Raw genomic sequence first — 15,966 nt, forward strand, 5'->3', positions numbered from 1 at the left:
AGTGCAAGTAAGGAAAGAATCTGAAACATAGAACATGCTAAACAAAATCATCAATGTCAGTAAAATATTCAGATAAACAGCTATGAATAAATAATTTCCTATATGACTCATAGTAAGTTATGAATTAGAGTAAATATTAATGCACAGGTAGAGGACCCCAAAATGAAGGCTCAAGTCATCTGACTTGATCTGGTTAAAAAACGAATTAACAGAAAATTAAAGAAGAATTAAAGAAGCGTGAAAGGACTCAACCACTCACCATCAAGTCTTCTGTTTTCATTACGAATTTATATGGAAGAAAGCGACTTGATGGTGAGTGGCTTCATTCTTTCACACTTCTTTAAGGATATGATTTTTATTGTGGAACGTTGTGAGCACCTCCAGTGTCAGTCAGCAAAGTGACAGTCAGCTGATGACAAGCGGGTGCTGCAGGAGAGATTGCGGGGATCCTTTGGATAGGGGATAAGATGTCTAGGGGCAGAGTACCCCTTTAAACTCACTTGCACCTTCCTGTTTCTCCAGTGCATGTCCCAGATTGTTGACCATGCCTCTAAATAATTAGCAGCCACCTGACTGCTTCCAAGCTATTCGGCTCTGCTAAATTGGATTGTGTGCTGCGCTATACCATCCACAGCATCAGTTTGCCCCTTCTGCCTGCAGCCCAGGTGCTTGGCACTGGAGCATTCTGGTCTAACAGGCCAGTTGCCACTCTTGCAGTAGTGACCTGATATCTCTCCTGCAGCTAAAGATCAGCTTCCACATCCAGAAGTGGCATAAAATCAGGGGAATACTTAGACCCCACTCCCAGGTTTGGGCCAAAGCCAAACAGGTAAGTGGCACAGTGGGTCGACACCCGCATGACCTCACCAATCGATAACGATAAGTTTCACAAGGCAGGCTTTATCCAGGAGTAGTGGGTGACTGGGGTGTGAAGGTATATTTAACATATGAATCAATAGAGTGACCAATAAGACAAATAGAAACCTAATTCTCAACTGGGAGGGCTGAGTAGTGCATGATATGGTTGGCCAAGATGATAGGATATTGCATTAAATGCCACTAAGGGACCTAGTAGATCACATGTACTTTAGCCTACTTGAGACTTCACAAAGATGTCAGCTGGTTAGCACATGCACAATACAAAGCATGTTGGCAAAACATGGTTCGTAGAGACTCCGGCAAGATAGCGCTGACAGTTCTTATAATAGGCTAGTTGGCCCGTGCACAATGCACAGTGGGCAAGCATAGTGATACACAGATCTCCTCTGATCGTATAGCACAGATGGATTAAATCCCCTCCTGTTGCTGAAGTAACCCCGATCAAAGTGACTACTGCATTTTAATTGCCTGTGGGATATACAACTTAAAACAGCTAATGTCAGTAAGTAAATTGATATATACAATGCCAAGGAACAATATAGCCAGCCTTCCCAATAGGTATCTAGTCATATAAGGCATGACTAGATACATAAATCAATAAAAACTTGTCAAATTCATGAACATACATATACATATGTAGGCATAAGAATATATATGCTGTAAATAAATATACATATAAAAAATAAATAAACTCATAAGAGAAAATGAATTAATCTATAAATAAATAAATGTGAATTAATGAATTGAAATGATAATAGTAAAATTAATAAGACACTGCATATCCTACATAATTTAATATATGGTGGCATGTGAGGCTTGTAACTGGGGCACTTGCCTTAATAGTGGACTAACATTGCAAGTGTGTCTCGATCACCTGACATGGAGGTGGGAGAGAACGTGCTAAGACTCGTTCTCCTGATCGGTGGAGGTCTGGACACTCAGACCCCAGCTGATCAAAACTTTTGACATGTCAATTTTTTCAAAATGACAGTGCCCATTTAAATTTGGTAAACTAAAACCAAAATAGAGACAGAGCTCCATAGTGTTATAACGCAGGGAATATGTAGATGTAAGTAAGGTAACGCTTACCCCATATAGTTACACTCTGTCAAGTGTTACTATGGACAAGAGCATGTAATAGAGGTGCCTGCAGCCGCTCCACGTCTGAGGAAAACCATAATGCTAAATTCCACCAAAGTTGCGACGGGAGTAAGAGGCGCTGGACACAGCAAGGGACAGGATACGTTTTATCACCCACGATGTCGGCATCATGGGTGATTAAACATATCCTGTCCCTTGCTGTGTGTCCAGCGCCTCTTACTCCCTTCACAAGTTTGTAGGAATTTAGCATTGTCATTTAAATTTGGCACAATCTGCACCATTTTTGTTGCTACGTAGGCTAGCTTAGAGTGTTTACTGCCTTTTCTTACATGAGCAAGCATGAGGACAGGTGGCAACTTATGCAGATATCTGTCAAAGAAGATTCTTTTGCTGTGTTGGATTTTTTGATCATTGTTGTGTGGATTTTTTGATCAGGTGTGTAGCTGTAAAGTAATTTATGCTGAATCTGCATGCCATCAACCAGGCCACGGGTCAACATTGATGATGGGTTTTCATTTTAACCTATAGCAGTATTCCCTAAAACAACAGTTTTTACAGACCAACCACGTAAGATTTAGAAAACAGTCCTCTGTAATATGTGATGTATGGCTTGCTTAGTGGAGATGTGCATGACAGATGGCCTGTCTCTTTTTTGTTCATGGAATCCCTGTTATACACCACCCCTCAGGACCTTAACAATACATAATACCGTGTATAGCTTATGGTGCAGTATTCCTTTAAGCTCTAAGGATTAAAAGTCATTTTATGGAAAAGTGCTATTAAAGAACTTGGGGGACATCACCTTAAATGTAATTTTAGACTTGTAGGTACTTCTTAAATGTTTACAACAATGTTCGCTCCTTGAATCAATTTCTTCCACTAACTTGCAGACATGAACACACAGTTAACATCCTATTAAATTGTAAGCTCTTTGGAGAAGGGCTCCTCATTATGTAGCTCCGGTGTTCACAGTACACTTGGGGCTTTATAATGCAGGTATAATAGCATAGAGATTTATATTCCATAAGAATGTGTTCTATTCAATCTGTTCCTCCACTGAGAACCATAAACATGTGACAGAACATGTGGTCTTAATGGAAGCCATCTAATAGGCTGCATATTATATTCTTTTTATGTTGAACGCTAACCACCTGATGGTGTATATAAAATGCTATGCAATACACCCTGGGGTTAGTTTTTGTGCTTAATGAGGAGCATGTTTTTGGATTTTTTTTATCAATGTATATGGCAACAGGAAGACTCTGTGCATTTAGGGAAATATTACAGCAATGGAAATATGAAATTGAAATATGAAATAAAATCTGTTTTCCCTGTTCAATAAGCAGCTGTTTTCCAAATGACTGGTTGGGTGGGGGAGCAGGTCCTGGGGTTGGCTTTGCCTGAGCTATGCAATGTGTTGTAAGAAAGGTGGATTCAACATGTCTAGAAAGACAAGGAAAACTGAAAACATATTGACCATTACACACTACACAGATCTAAATCAAGCTGTGTTCAGGACAGGATTTCATTGCAGGCAAGAAAGCTAAAAAAAGCAACAGGGTATGACTGCCTGTATAAGACCAATATAAGGTGGTTGATCAAGGGTAGAATATGTTTGGCGTTTTTTTTTTTCTTTCTTATAGAATTGAAGAATTTCATTTCAGTCCCCATTGGAATTCATTCCAATATTGTAGTAAAAGCCAACCTCAAAGACATTGTGGGCATACATGTGGCATTTAACACCTTCCATTGCCATAAAGAAGTATGCCCGCTACAACTCAAGTAGCTAAGTGGTAAACTGATTATGTAAATAAAGAATCTAATAGCCAAGGTGTCATGACAGACTGGGTGGACAGAGAGAGTGAGCCTTAAGCTGTCCCTAGTAACACTCTCACTGCCTACTTGCCCAAACACCCTAAACAGAGAATCGACAACTTGGAGCCAGTCCCTCCCTGCACTACAGTGCAGTGGCGTGAAAACAAATAATATACATAGTCGGTCACAGGCCAAAAACGGAAAACTACCAGACAACCAGATATACCAAACAGGATACAAATACTAACAGGGCCGAAAATAGTGTATAAACAGACAGTACACAAACCAGATATCAGATAAACAGCAGACATGGATAAATGAACAAGACTAGGCATGGTACAAGTATACAGCAGAAACCAGGAATTGCAGGGGATGAGCAGAAGAACTGAAAGCTAGACACTAAACAGATCAGATCAAAATGCATCAGGCTTGTCTATATGTTCATTGGCATAGTTCAAATGCAGATTTTTGTGGTGAGGACGTAGAAGAGGTTTTCTTCTGATGACTCTTCCATGAAGACCATATTTGTACAAGTATCTCTTATAGTGGAATAAGTATAGTGGAATAGTGTACCACAACTCCAGTGTCTGCCAGATCTTTCTGCAGGGATTGTGCAGTCAAACATGGATTTTTAATTGTTTTTCTCACAATCCTGCGAGCTGTTCTGTCTGATATTTTTCTTGGTCTTCCAGATCTTGCTTTAACTTCCACTGTTCCTGATGACTGCCATTTCTTAATTACATTCCGAACAGAGGATATTGACATCTGAAAACTTTTTGCTATCTTCTTATAGCCTTCTCCAGCTTTGTGAGCATCAACTATTTTCAGTTTCAGATTTCTGGACAACTGCTTAGAAGAACCCATGGTGCTGATTGTTGGGGCAAGGTCAGATGAGTCTGGGCATTTAAAACATATGAGATTGACATCACCTGGTCTTCCCAGATGATGATTGAGAACAATCCATGACACTGGCAGGCTCAGCTTTGTAAAGGGGGCAGTGTATGCTTTAAATTCTGCAGGGTGCCCAAACTTTTGCAGACACCATTTTTTTGTTTTCTGTTATTTTGAAAGTGTAAATGATGGAAATAAAATCTAACTTTTGTTGACATATTATAAGAATGTCTAATCTATAATTTGATGCCTTTTGGAGATTTTTCCATCTTTCCTTGGCTTCTTTATGCACATTAATACAAATTTTTACCTTGGGTGCCCAAACTTTGATCCCCACCTGCAGCAGCCACTAGATATGTAGGAGTTCAATGCATACTGTGTTATTATTAAGCTCAATGTATAAACAGTCTGCAGATGGCCACTAAGCTCCATCTGGTGGTCACTGCAGTAAGCCAGAAATGTATTAATGTTTACTAATAGAAGCTATAAGAAAGAAATTTCTAAAATATTTTATTGGAGAAAATACCTATTTGTCCTCCTTTTTTGCTCCCGCTTCAAAAAAACGTGTAAAATCCGAATCTGAAAATAATCATCTCACTTAAGTATTAGGTTCTATGCTACCCATAGAAGTCTACAGAAAGAGGAAGAAGGGGGAGGCATCATAACAGCTCATTTTCACCCACTGGCTCAGGGATTATTTTAAATGAGAGATGGAACCTGCAGATCGATACATTGGTAAAAATGCAACTTTTCAGAAATAGTGCTATGCCTCATGAACCAAGAAATAACAGCTGATCCTGAAGAGTTTCCTGAAATGGCAGATATGCTTAAAAAGTTATGTTAAAAAATATAGAGCACACAATTCTATACATATTTGGCTAATAAAATGGTGTTCACTTTAAAGGGACCATCCCAAGATTAAAAGTTATCCCCTCTCCATAGGTAATAACTAGCTGATTGGTGGAGATCCACCATGGACCCCAATGATTGTGAGAACGGAGGCCCCTTGTCTCCTGAATGAATGTAGTAGCATTGCTTATGCTCAACCATTGCTTTAGAAAAAGTCAGTAGTGATACATAATCTTATTTCCCTTGAGAGCACATTACCTAGATGTACTCATAGACGTTTTGGCTCTGAAACAATATGCCTGTCAAGCACTGTCATGATCTACCTAATAATTATCTCTGCTGGATGAGGATAACCATGTGTTAGGATTCGGCAGACTGGATGTGGATCCTCTGTGTCAGCGAGGGATTGGCGTGGACCGTGCCGGTGGACCGGTTCTAGGTTGCTACTGGTATTCACCAGAGCCCGCCACAAAGCGGGATGGTCTTGCTGCGGCGGTAGCAGCCAGGTCGTATCCACCGGCAACGGCTCAACCTCGCTGACTGCTGAGAAGGCGTGGGACAGAAGGACTAGGCAGAGGCAAGGTCAGACGTAGCAGAAGGTCGGGGCAGGCGGCAAGGTTCGTAGTCAATAGCAATAGCAAGAGGTCAGGTACACTGGTAAGGCAAACACTGTAAACGCTTTCTCTGGCACAAAGGCAACAAGATCCGGCAAGGAAGTGAAGGGAAAGTGAGGTTAAATAGACAGGGAGCAGGTGGAGGCTAATTAGGCAGATTGGGCCAGGCACCAATCATTGGTGCACTGGCCCTTTAAATCTTAGAGAGCTGGCGCGTGGGTGCCCTAAGGAGCGGAGCCGCGCGTGCCAGGATGAGACAGCCGGGGACCGGGACAGGGGAGTGACTTGGGATGCGATTCGCGAGCGGGCGCGTCCCGCTATGCGAATCGCATCCCGCCGGCAGTGTCGGTGCAGCGCTCCCGGTCAGCGGGTCTGACCGGGGCGCTGCAGAGAGAGGAACGCCGCGAGCGCTCCGGGTCCCTGCGTAACACCATGACTGGGTGCATCATTTTAACATTGTCAACCTACTGACATGCCACATTTTCTTTGCAAGGTCCATGTCCATGACTTACAAAGAAAAATACCTTAACCCATTAACGACCACGGATGTATATTGACAATCGTGCTGATGTCCGGTATTAACCCTTTAGACACCGCAATCAAAGTTGATTGAGGCATCTATAAAAGGAGAATATGCTGCCGGTTAGCTCAGCAGAGCTGTTTGGGACCGCCACGGTGAAATCACGATGTTCCGATGAGATCGGAGGCTCCACGCTGTCCGATCAGTGATTGATTGCTCCAAGCCTGAGATCCAGGTTTGAGCAATCAAGAGCAGATAACACTGATCAATGCTATGGCATAGCACTGATCAGTGCCTGCAATCATTGTAATGCATGCTATAGCCCCCTAAAAAAAGTGTAAAAAAGAGTTAATAAATGTGATTTAACCCCTTCCCTAATAAAAGTCTGAATCACTCCCCTTTTCCCATATTAAAAAACTGTAAACATTTTTAACATAAATAAACATATGTTGTATCGCCGTGTGCATAAATGCCTGAACTATAAAAATATATTGTTAATGGCGTATGTTAATGGCGTATGTTAATGGCGTATGTTAATGGCGTATGTTAATGGCGTATGTTAATGGCGTATGTCAATGGCGTATGTGCAAAAAAAATCCAAAGTCCAAAATAGCGTATTAATGGTCACTTTTTATACCATAAAATAATTTATAAAAAGCGATAAAAAAAAATTAATAAACATATTTAGTATCGCCGCATGCGGAGAAGTCGGAACTATCAAAATATATTGTTAATTATCCCGTACGGTGAACGGCGTGAACGTTAAAAAATAAAAAAGTCCAAAATTGCTGCTTTTTTGTCACATTTTATTTTAAAAAAAATTAATAAAAAGTAAAACCTAAGCAAACTTGGTACCAATAAAAACTTCAGATCATGGCGCAAAATATGAGCCCTCATACTGTCCTGTATGCAAAAAAAAAAGTTATAGGGGTCAGAAAAGGACATTGTTAAACATATTGTTAAATTATTACGGGCGCACCGGAGCTTTAAGATTTAATGGGCCAGTGCGCTCATTAGTGTAATTCACCTGTGGCTCATTGATAAATTCCTCCACCCTCCTCACTTCCCTGCCGGATCTTTGTTGCCTTGTGCCTGAGAGAAAGAATTCCTGAGTATTGTCTTGCCGTGTATCTGATCCTTTGCTCTGTGACTTGGCCTTGCTCCTCTGCCGCCTGTCTACTGATCTCCTGCTATGTCCAGACTACACTACTGTGCCGCCTGCCTTGACCTTCTGCTATCCTGACTATGAGCTGCCTTATCCCTCCTGTGCCTCACATCTCCTCAGCCGCCTGTGTGGTTGAGCCATGCCAGGGGTAGCGACCTGGGTGCCACCTGCCACAGCAAGTCCATCCCGCTTTGCGGCGGGCTCTGGTGAAAACCAGCGGCACCTTAGACTTCGCTCCCTGGTATGGTCCGAGTCTTCTGCCACACAGGTCCAGCGGAACCACATCCACTGGAGTTCCTGTCTTTAGAAACGTGAGTGTTACATTAATTTTCCTGCATGTCATTATGATTTTTTGCAGAACTACAAAAAAAATCAAACCTATATAAGTAGGGTATCAATTTAATTGTATGGACCTACAGAATAAAGATAAGGTAACATTTTTACAAAAAAATTTACTACATAGAAACGGAAGCCCCCTAATTTACAAAATGGTGTAAATTGGTTTTCTTCAATTTTGTAGCACAATTATTTGTTTTTTCATTTCGCCATAGATTTTTGGGTAAAATGACTAATGTCATTACAAAGTATAATTGGTGGAGCAAAAAAAAAGCCATCATATGGATTTTAAGCTGCAAAATTTAAAGGGTTAAGATTTTTAAAAGGTAAGGAGGAAAAAACGAAAGTGCAAAAACGGAAAACGCTTGGTCCTTAAGGGGTTAAAGAACATTCCTTGGCATATTCACACTCAATTTATCTGTCTAGGACACTCAGCTTCCAGTCATTTCTATGACATTTCTGGAGCACTGCCAGCTTCACTTCCTACCTATACTATCACTGCATTTTTCTATTACTGTGTCATTCCATAAAGAATTATTGAGACTTTAGTCAGAGATTTGGAAGAACAGATCTCAGGCATGCATGAACCAGACACTTAGAAGTTATGAAACTGAACAAATAGTCCAATGACCTCAGAAGAGATCTGGACAGCTTCCCATACCCTCCTTTAAAGGAATATATATACTCTATTTATAGGTTGAGTTTATTCTGATTTCCATAAATGTCTTTTAAACAGCTAGGCTCAAGGTATTTACCCTAAAGAATTTGCATTCTCTGCACAGGTTCATTGTATGTGTGAGATCTGTGAGCTTCTGCAACCAAGAGGCGAATATTAATGTACTCCCTGCAATAAAATATAGGGAAATGTAAAGTAAACTTAACAGAAAAGTTCACATACAAAATAGACACATACAGATTCACGGCTTTACAGCAACAATTGTCTATTATCATTTCCCTGTTACTAAATAATAACATAATCTACAATATGATGGTTCTGTTTCTCATCCCAGCCTTCCAAGAGCCACCGCATTTATTATTATATTTTTTTTGGGGGGGGAGGGAGGGGGTCAGCATCATTTATTGAACCATGCAATGTGTTGAGAAACTTTAATAAAAATATTTGTGGAGTGCATTAATGAAACAAAAAATTCTGCCATTGCTTTTTGGATTTTATTTCACAGAGTTCATTATGCGCCACAATTGACATGTTAACTTTATTCTGTGGCTCAGTAAGGTTACAGTCACACCAAATTGACATCGTTTTTGTTATGTTTTTCCAATTTAAAATGTATATATAAATGTATAAAACAGGGGGGCCCATGTATTCAGTTTTGAGGACTTATAAAGGACCCCCGGAATGTCTGTTTACTTTTACTTAGCCTACTGTTAGAGCACACTAAGTGCTAGCTGTGTGTTAGAGCACACTAAGTGCAATAGCCTGTGACACAAATCATTAAAATAAAGGTGTTAAATAGTATCCCCTTAAAGTGAATCAGTCACCTCTATTTTCTGCAGTAACCATTGGATAGTTGTTAGGGTACAAAAGAAAACTGTACCTGAAGCTGATGGTGGTTGCAAAATGTATAATATTGGCTTTTTGGACAATGTATAATATTGGCTTTTTCTTTCTCAGTCAAGGAGGTGGAGCAAGGCTCTTTAAAGGAGAACTCCAGTACTTTAAATCATATCTATGGATCTATGGATCCTATGGATAGGGGATAAATGTTTGATCGCTGGGGTCCAACTGCTGGGACTGCCTCGATCTCCTGCCCGGTGTCCTGGCTCTCCCCATGCACGGAGCAACAACCGTTCTGTGCACAGAGGTGTGTAAACCACCACACAAAGTGGTAGTCAACACACCCCCTCCAAGTATCTCTATGGAAGAGCCAAAGATACACGACCGCTGTATCTTCAACTCATGGAGTCACATAAAGGGGGCTTGTCGACCACTGCTCCATCACCGCTCAGTGCACAGAGCAGTAGTTGTTCCGTGCATGGGAAGAGCCGAGGCGCTGGATAAGGAGGTTCCCAGCGGTCATACTTATCCCCTATTATGTGAATAGAGGATAGGTTGTAAAGTACCAGAGTTCCACTTTAGGTTCCACAGCTTGGCACGCAGCCTTGCTAGCTCACATCTTCCAGACCTTTGTTCACTAATAAAGAGCTCTGAGATCAGGCAGTTAGGAGGTGAAGACATGGGAGGAGACATAGCAGGCTGTAGCACTTGAGTAGCCAGGCTCCACCTACTTGACACTTGGCTTAGAAATAAAAAGGTAATTTTATAGATTTGGCAAACACCACAACTCCAGAAAAAGGTAAAGTTTACTTCTATACACTATCAGCTATTAAACATTATCTGCAGCTGTTAACAGTACAGAAAGCTGACAGATTCACCTTATTGGGTTTTAAAACAATTGTAATAAAATGTAATAATAATGAAAAAATTGAATTATTTAGTATAGTACATTTGTGCATATGTTACATAAAAAATTATACTTAATATCAGGTATTCACACAACCATATTAAAGGAGTACTCCAGTGGATTTTTTTTTATTTTTCCTCTGTGCCCGGGCTGCAAAAAGTAATAAAAAAAAATTTTACGCACCTATCGTAGATGCACAGCCTCCAGTCTTGGTCTTCTTCCGTATCATGGAACCTGATGCGTCACACTGTGCTCATCATATCGGTGGCCGCAGCAATGTCCAGCCTTCTTCCTGCTGCCCAGGCCTGTTACATGACACTGTGCTTGGCCTATCACCGGCCGATGTGGGATATTGCTGTGGCCGGCGATAAGAATGCAGTGTGAAGCAGACCAGCAAAAAGACCAGGACCGGAGGAGGGAGGGGACATTGATGTCGGCACACCAGGGGAATGTCGTAAGGTGGGTTAAAGTTTGTTTGTTTACTATTTGCAGCCTGAGCACAAAGGAAAAATAAAAAAATTCCACTGGAGTACTCCTTTAACCTGAAGAATTAATTAAGGTCATTCAGTGTGAAAGATTATCAGTTAAAAAAACGAAAACTGACTAAAATTACTTTTGCCTATATTCATGCCACAAAATATGAAAAACATAAAATAAATACATAAAAATTGTATTTATCTAACTATTACAGGCTGTCCTCTAGCACAGTGTTTAATTGTCGAATTCCATAGTCTGGGTGGGTTTTGCTATCTCCAAGCAGATAGCTATATGTTTCAGCTTGGTTTACTTTTTACATCGTATGCACAGTTGAATTTTTATGATAGTCAGACACCGGTAAACTGGGAAATTGCCCAGGACCCGTTTATTAGGGAGCACCTGATAAAGAGAAGCCCAGGGGCAAACTAAATCTACCCCGAATATTTTGTGGGTGTATGGTAATATTATTTTGGAATTTAATTACAGTATTATAAGTGAATTACTATGTACAACAGCATTATGTGTGCTCGTAAGGGGAGTTTTTTTTTTATGGATATTACATAGTGCCAAGGCCCCTAATTTCACCCCAAAAACCCAGGAAAAGTTATTGACTCAACTATAAGCCTAGGGTGGGAAATACATCATCCCCCCATGTCATCATCCCCCCCTGTCATCATCAAGACCCCCGTCATTAACACCCCTGTCATCATCACCCTGTCATCATCCCCCTTCATTATCCAACACCTTCATCATCACCGCCTGTCATCATCACCACCTGTCATCATTACCCTGTCATCATCTCCCCCCCCCCCCCCCCTTCATCATCACCGCTAGTGACGTTGCCTAGACGATGACGCAAAGGGACGTTCATGCGCAGGGACGGACGTCCCTGTGAGTCACCTATGGCTGTCCGGGCATGCTGGGAGTTGTAGTTTTGCAACATCTGGAGGCCCACAGGATGAAGACCACTGAGAAGGGATTGACAGGCGGAGAGTTCACTCGAGTATAAGCCGAGGGGTGGCGTTTTCAGCACGAAAAATCGTGCTGAAAAACTCGGCTTATACTCGAGTATATACGGGCATAGAACAGTGCTTAGTGTCATTTTATCATGTGGGCTGTATATTTTTGGCACTATGTGGTGGCATTATATAGGAGATATATTTTATTTATTTTTTTGAGAAAATATTGGAAAGCACCCAAACTAATTTTGGTTTTTGTAAACAGTCCAGGTGATAATACACTACTGCAGAACATGATATAACTAGTATTATTTTCAATATCTATGATATTTTGCATATTTCACATGCTTCAGATCTGTAAATGCTATTATTTTTAAATCCTATAAAATAGTCATCATTTTTTTTCCATTTCTGTGGACACCAAATAGAGGGACCATAGCAGCTAATCACTAAATCATGATTTCCTGATTAGTACTTCTATAGGCAGCACAGAAACCTCCTGAGACACGTAATGACATCACATGTGTGTAATAGTATGTCTGCTTATTGCATGAGGGACTATTCCCGGCTAACCAGAGCGAGTAAATGACCCATAAGAAAAATGACTGCAAGATCAGAAGCCACTGAAGCTGTCTTCATATAAAACACGATGAAAACTTGTAAACCGCAGATGAGAAAATCTCTGTACTCCTAATACTTCACCCTTTATATGTTCCCGGCAAACATAAATCACTTAGATCAGGCCATTTGCCCCGTTTCTTAGCACTTAGACCATCTGACACTTGTTCTTTCTCCTTTGTAGATGAAAGTTCACACAGAAAATTGTAGTGCAGCTGTTTCAATCATGTTTTCATTACACAGGACAGGAGCATTTAAGTGACAGGTCTTAGGAGAACCAGACAATTATATGGAATTGCCGAACACATCGCCACTATATTAAGGATAATACAGCCATAATAGTTGTACAACAAAATGTCACATACTCATAGTTTAGGGATCAGAGCGGCGGCAACTACTGAAGTTGCTTTTACTGATCTGTTTATAAATAAAAATAAATAAAAATATCATAATTTTAATATTAAAATTAAAGGGTTTGTCCAGAAGTGGGATGTTAAAACAAACTTGTGTAAACGAGGGAATCCCATCGAAACGCAACAATAACGGATCCCCATTCTGAGTGGTGACACTTGTGATGGGATTATGTGAACTGATGGCGATCATCCAAGATATTTTATATTTTTGATATCACATATATAGTCTTTGTATTTTTTTTATACCACCTTTTGTAAATTTTTATATATATGTACATTAAAAGCTAAGTTTTATAGGTTCCCTTTAACCCCTTAAGGACCAGGCCCATTTTGGCCTTAACCCCTTAAGGACTCAGGGTTTTTCAGTTTTTGCACTTTTGTTTTTTCCTCCTTACCTTTTAAAAATCATAACCCTTTCAATTTTCCACCTAAAAATCCATATTATGGCTTATTTTTTTGCGTCATCAATTCTACTTTGCAGTGACATTAGTCATTTTACCCAAAAATTCACGGCGAAACGGGAAAAAAAATCCTTGTGCGACAAAATCGAAGAAAAATGCCATTTTGTAACTTTTGGGGGCTTCCATTTCTACGCAGTGCATATTTCGGTAAAAATGACACCTTATCTTTATTCTGTAGGTCTATACGATTACAATGATCCCCTACTTATATAGGTTTGATTTTGTCGTACTTCTGGAAAAAATCATAACTACATGCAGGAAAATGTATACGTTTAAAAATGTCATTTCTGACCCCTATTAGGGTGGGTTCACACTACGTTTTCTCCCATACGGGAGCGCATACGGCAGGGGGGAGCTAAAAGCTCGCGCTCCCGTATGTTACCGTATGCGCTCCCGTATGTCATTCATTTCAATGAGCCGACCGGAGTGAAACGTTCGGTCCGGTCGGCTCATTTTTGCGCCGTATGCGCTTTTACAACCGGACCTAAAACTGTGGTCAACCACGTACAGGGCGGTATGAGGACTCATTTTTTGTGCCATGATCTGAAGTTTTTCTCGGTACAATTTTTGTTTTGATCGGACTTTTTGATCACTTTTTATTCATTTTTTAATGGTATAAAATTGACCAAAAATACGCTTTTTTGGACTTTGGAATTTTTTTTGCCCGTACGCCATTGACGGTGCGGTTTAATTAATTATATATTTTTATAGTTTCGACATTTACGCACGCGGCGATACCACATATGTTTATTTTTTTTTTATTTACACTGTTTTATTTTTTTTATGGGAAAAGGGGGGGGGGGTGATTCAATAGGGAAGGGGTTAAATGACCTTTATTAACACTTTTTTTTTTGCAGTGTTCTAGCTCCCATAGGGTCCTATAACACTGCACACACTGATCTCTCATGCTGATCACTGGCGTGTATTAACACGCCTGTGATCAGTGTTATCGGCACTTGACTGCTCCTGCCTGGATCTCATTCGTCGATCGGACACCGAGAAGGCAGGTAAGGGCCCTCCCGGTGTCCTGTAAGCTGTTCGGGACGCCGCGATTTCACCGCGGCGATCCCGAACAGCCCGACTGAGCAGCCGGGATACTTTCACTTCAGACGCGGCGGTCAGCTTTGATCGCCGCGTCTGAAGTGTTAATACAGGGCATCACCGCAATCGGTGATGTCCTGTATTAGCCGACCCGATATGATGCGGGGACACCGTGTCACCCCGCGGCATATCGCGGGAGCCGGCAGAGGACGTAAATATACGTCCTGCGTCGTTAAGGACCAGGCCAATTTTATTTTTGTATTTTAATTTTTTCCTCCTCGCCTTCTAAAAATCATAACTCTTTTATATTTCCATTCACAGATCCACATGAGGGCTTCTTTTTTGCGTCACAAATTTTACTTTGTAATGACATCACTTATTTTACCATAAAATGTATGGCCCAACAAAAAAAATTATATTTATGTGGTAAAATTGAAAAGAAAACCGCAATTTAGCAAATTTTGGAAGGTTTTGTTTTCATGCTGTATACTTTACGGTAAAAATGATTAAAATTATACCCGTCATATGCTTTTCTATAATTGTACCGCTTTAAAAAATGTCAAACTATTTTAACAAAATTTGCATGTTTGAAATTGCCCTATTCTGACCACCTATAACTTTCTCATTTTTCCATATACGGGGCAGTATGAGGGCTCATTTTTTGCACCATGATCTGTAGTTTTTATCGGTACCAAGTTTGCTTAGGTTTTACTTTTAATACATTTTTTATTAAAAAAATGTAAATACAAAGTGACAAAAAAGCAGCAATTTTGGACTTTTTTATTTTTTAACGTTTACGCCGTTCACTGTAAGGGATGATTAACAATAAATTTTGATAGTTCAGACTTTTAGCACACGGCGATACCGAATATGTTTATGAATTTTTCAGTTTTTCCCATTTTTTGGCGGTAAAATGGGAAAAATGGATGATTTACATTTTTATTGGGGAGGGGATTTTATTTAAAAACATTTTTTACATCTTTTTACCTTTTGTTTTACACTTTAATAGTCCCCATAGGGGACTATTTATAGCAATCATTTGATTGCCAATACTGTTCAGTGCTATGCATAGAGCATACAAAAAAAAAAAGAAACACAAAGGGCGCTCCGTAGTGCAATAAAAGATGGTAAGGTTCCACAATGTAATTATTGGAAGCGCTTACCTAGATGGTTGTGCTGTAAAACAGGCACAACACTGGTGAGAGTGTACAATGAAGCTCCAAAATGCAGCCAATCCCATCCACCAGGAAACTGGTGTCCGACAGTGCACAAGAAAGCCTCCAAACCACTCAGGGACTCATCAGGCGCAGATAAGGAGATAGCAGTACCGCTAGTAGGGAAGTATAGGATGCGGTAAATAATGATTTATTAAGAACAACGTGTTTCAACGCCAGAACAGGCGTC

General features: G+C 40.3%; 1 long non-coding RNA gene across 2 annotated transcripts in view; it reads right to left on the minus strand.

The window, feature by feature from the left end:
• Positions 1 to 15,966, minus strand: part of LOC130276806 (uncharacterized) — a 66,681-nt gene that overhangs the window by 16,082 nt on the left and 34,633 nt on the right. The window lies entirely within an intron of this gene.

The sequence above is a fragment of the Hyla sarda genome, chromosome 6, assembly GCF_029499605.1.
Source record: "Hyla sarda isolate aHylSar1 chromosome 6, aHylSar1.hap1, whole genome shotgun sequence".
Lineage (NCBI taxonomy): Eukaryota > Metazoa > Chordata > Amphibia > Anura > Hylidae > Hyla > Hyla sarda.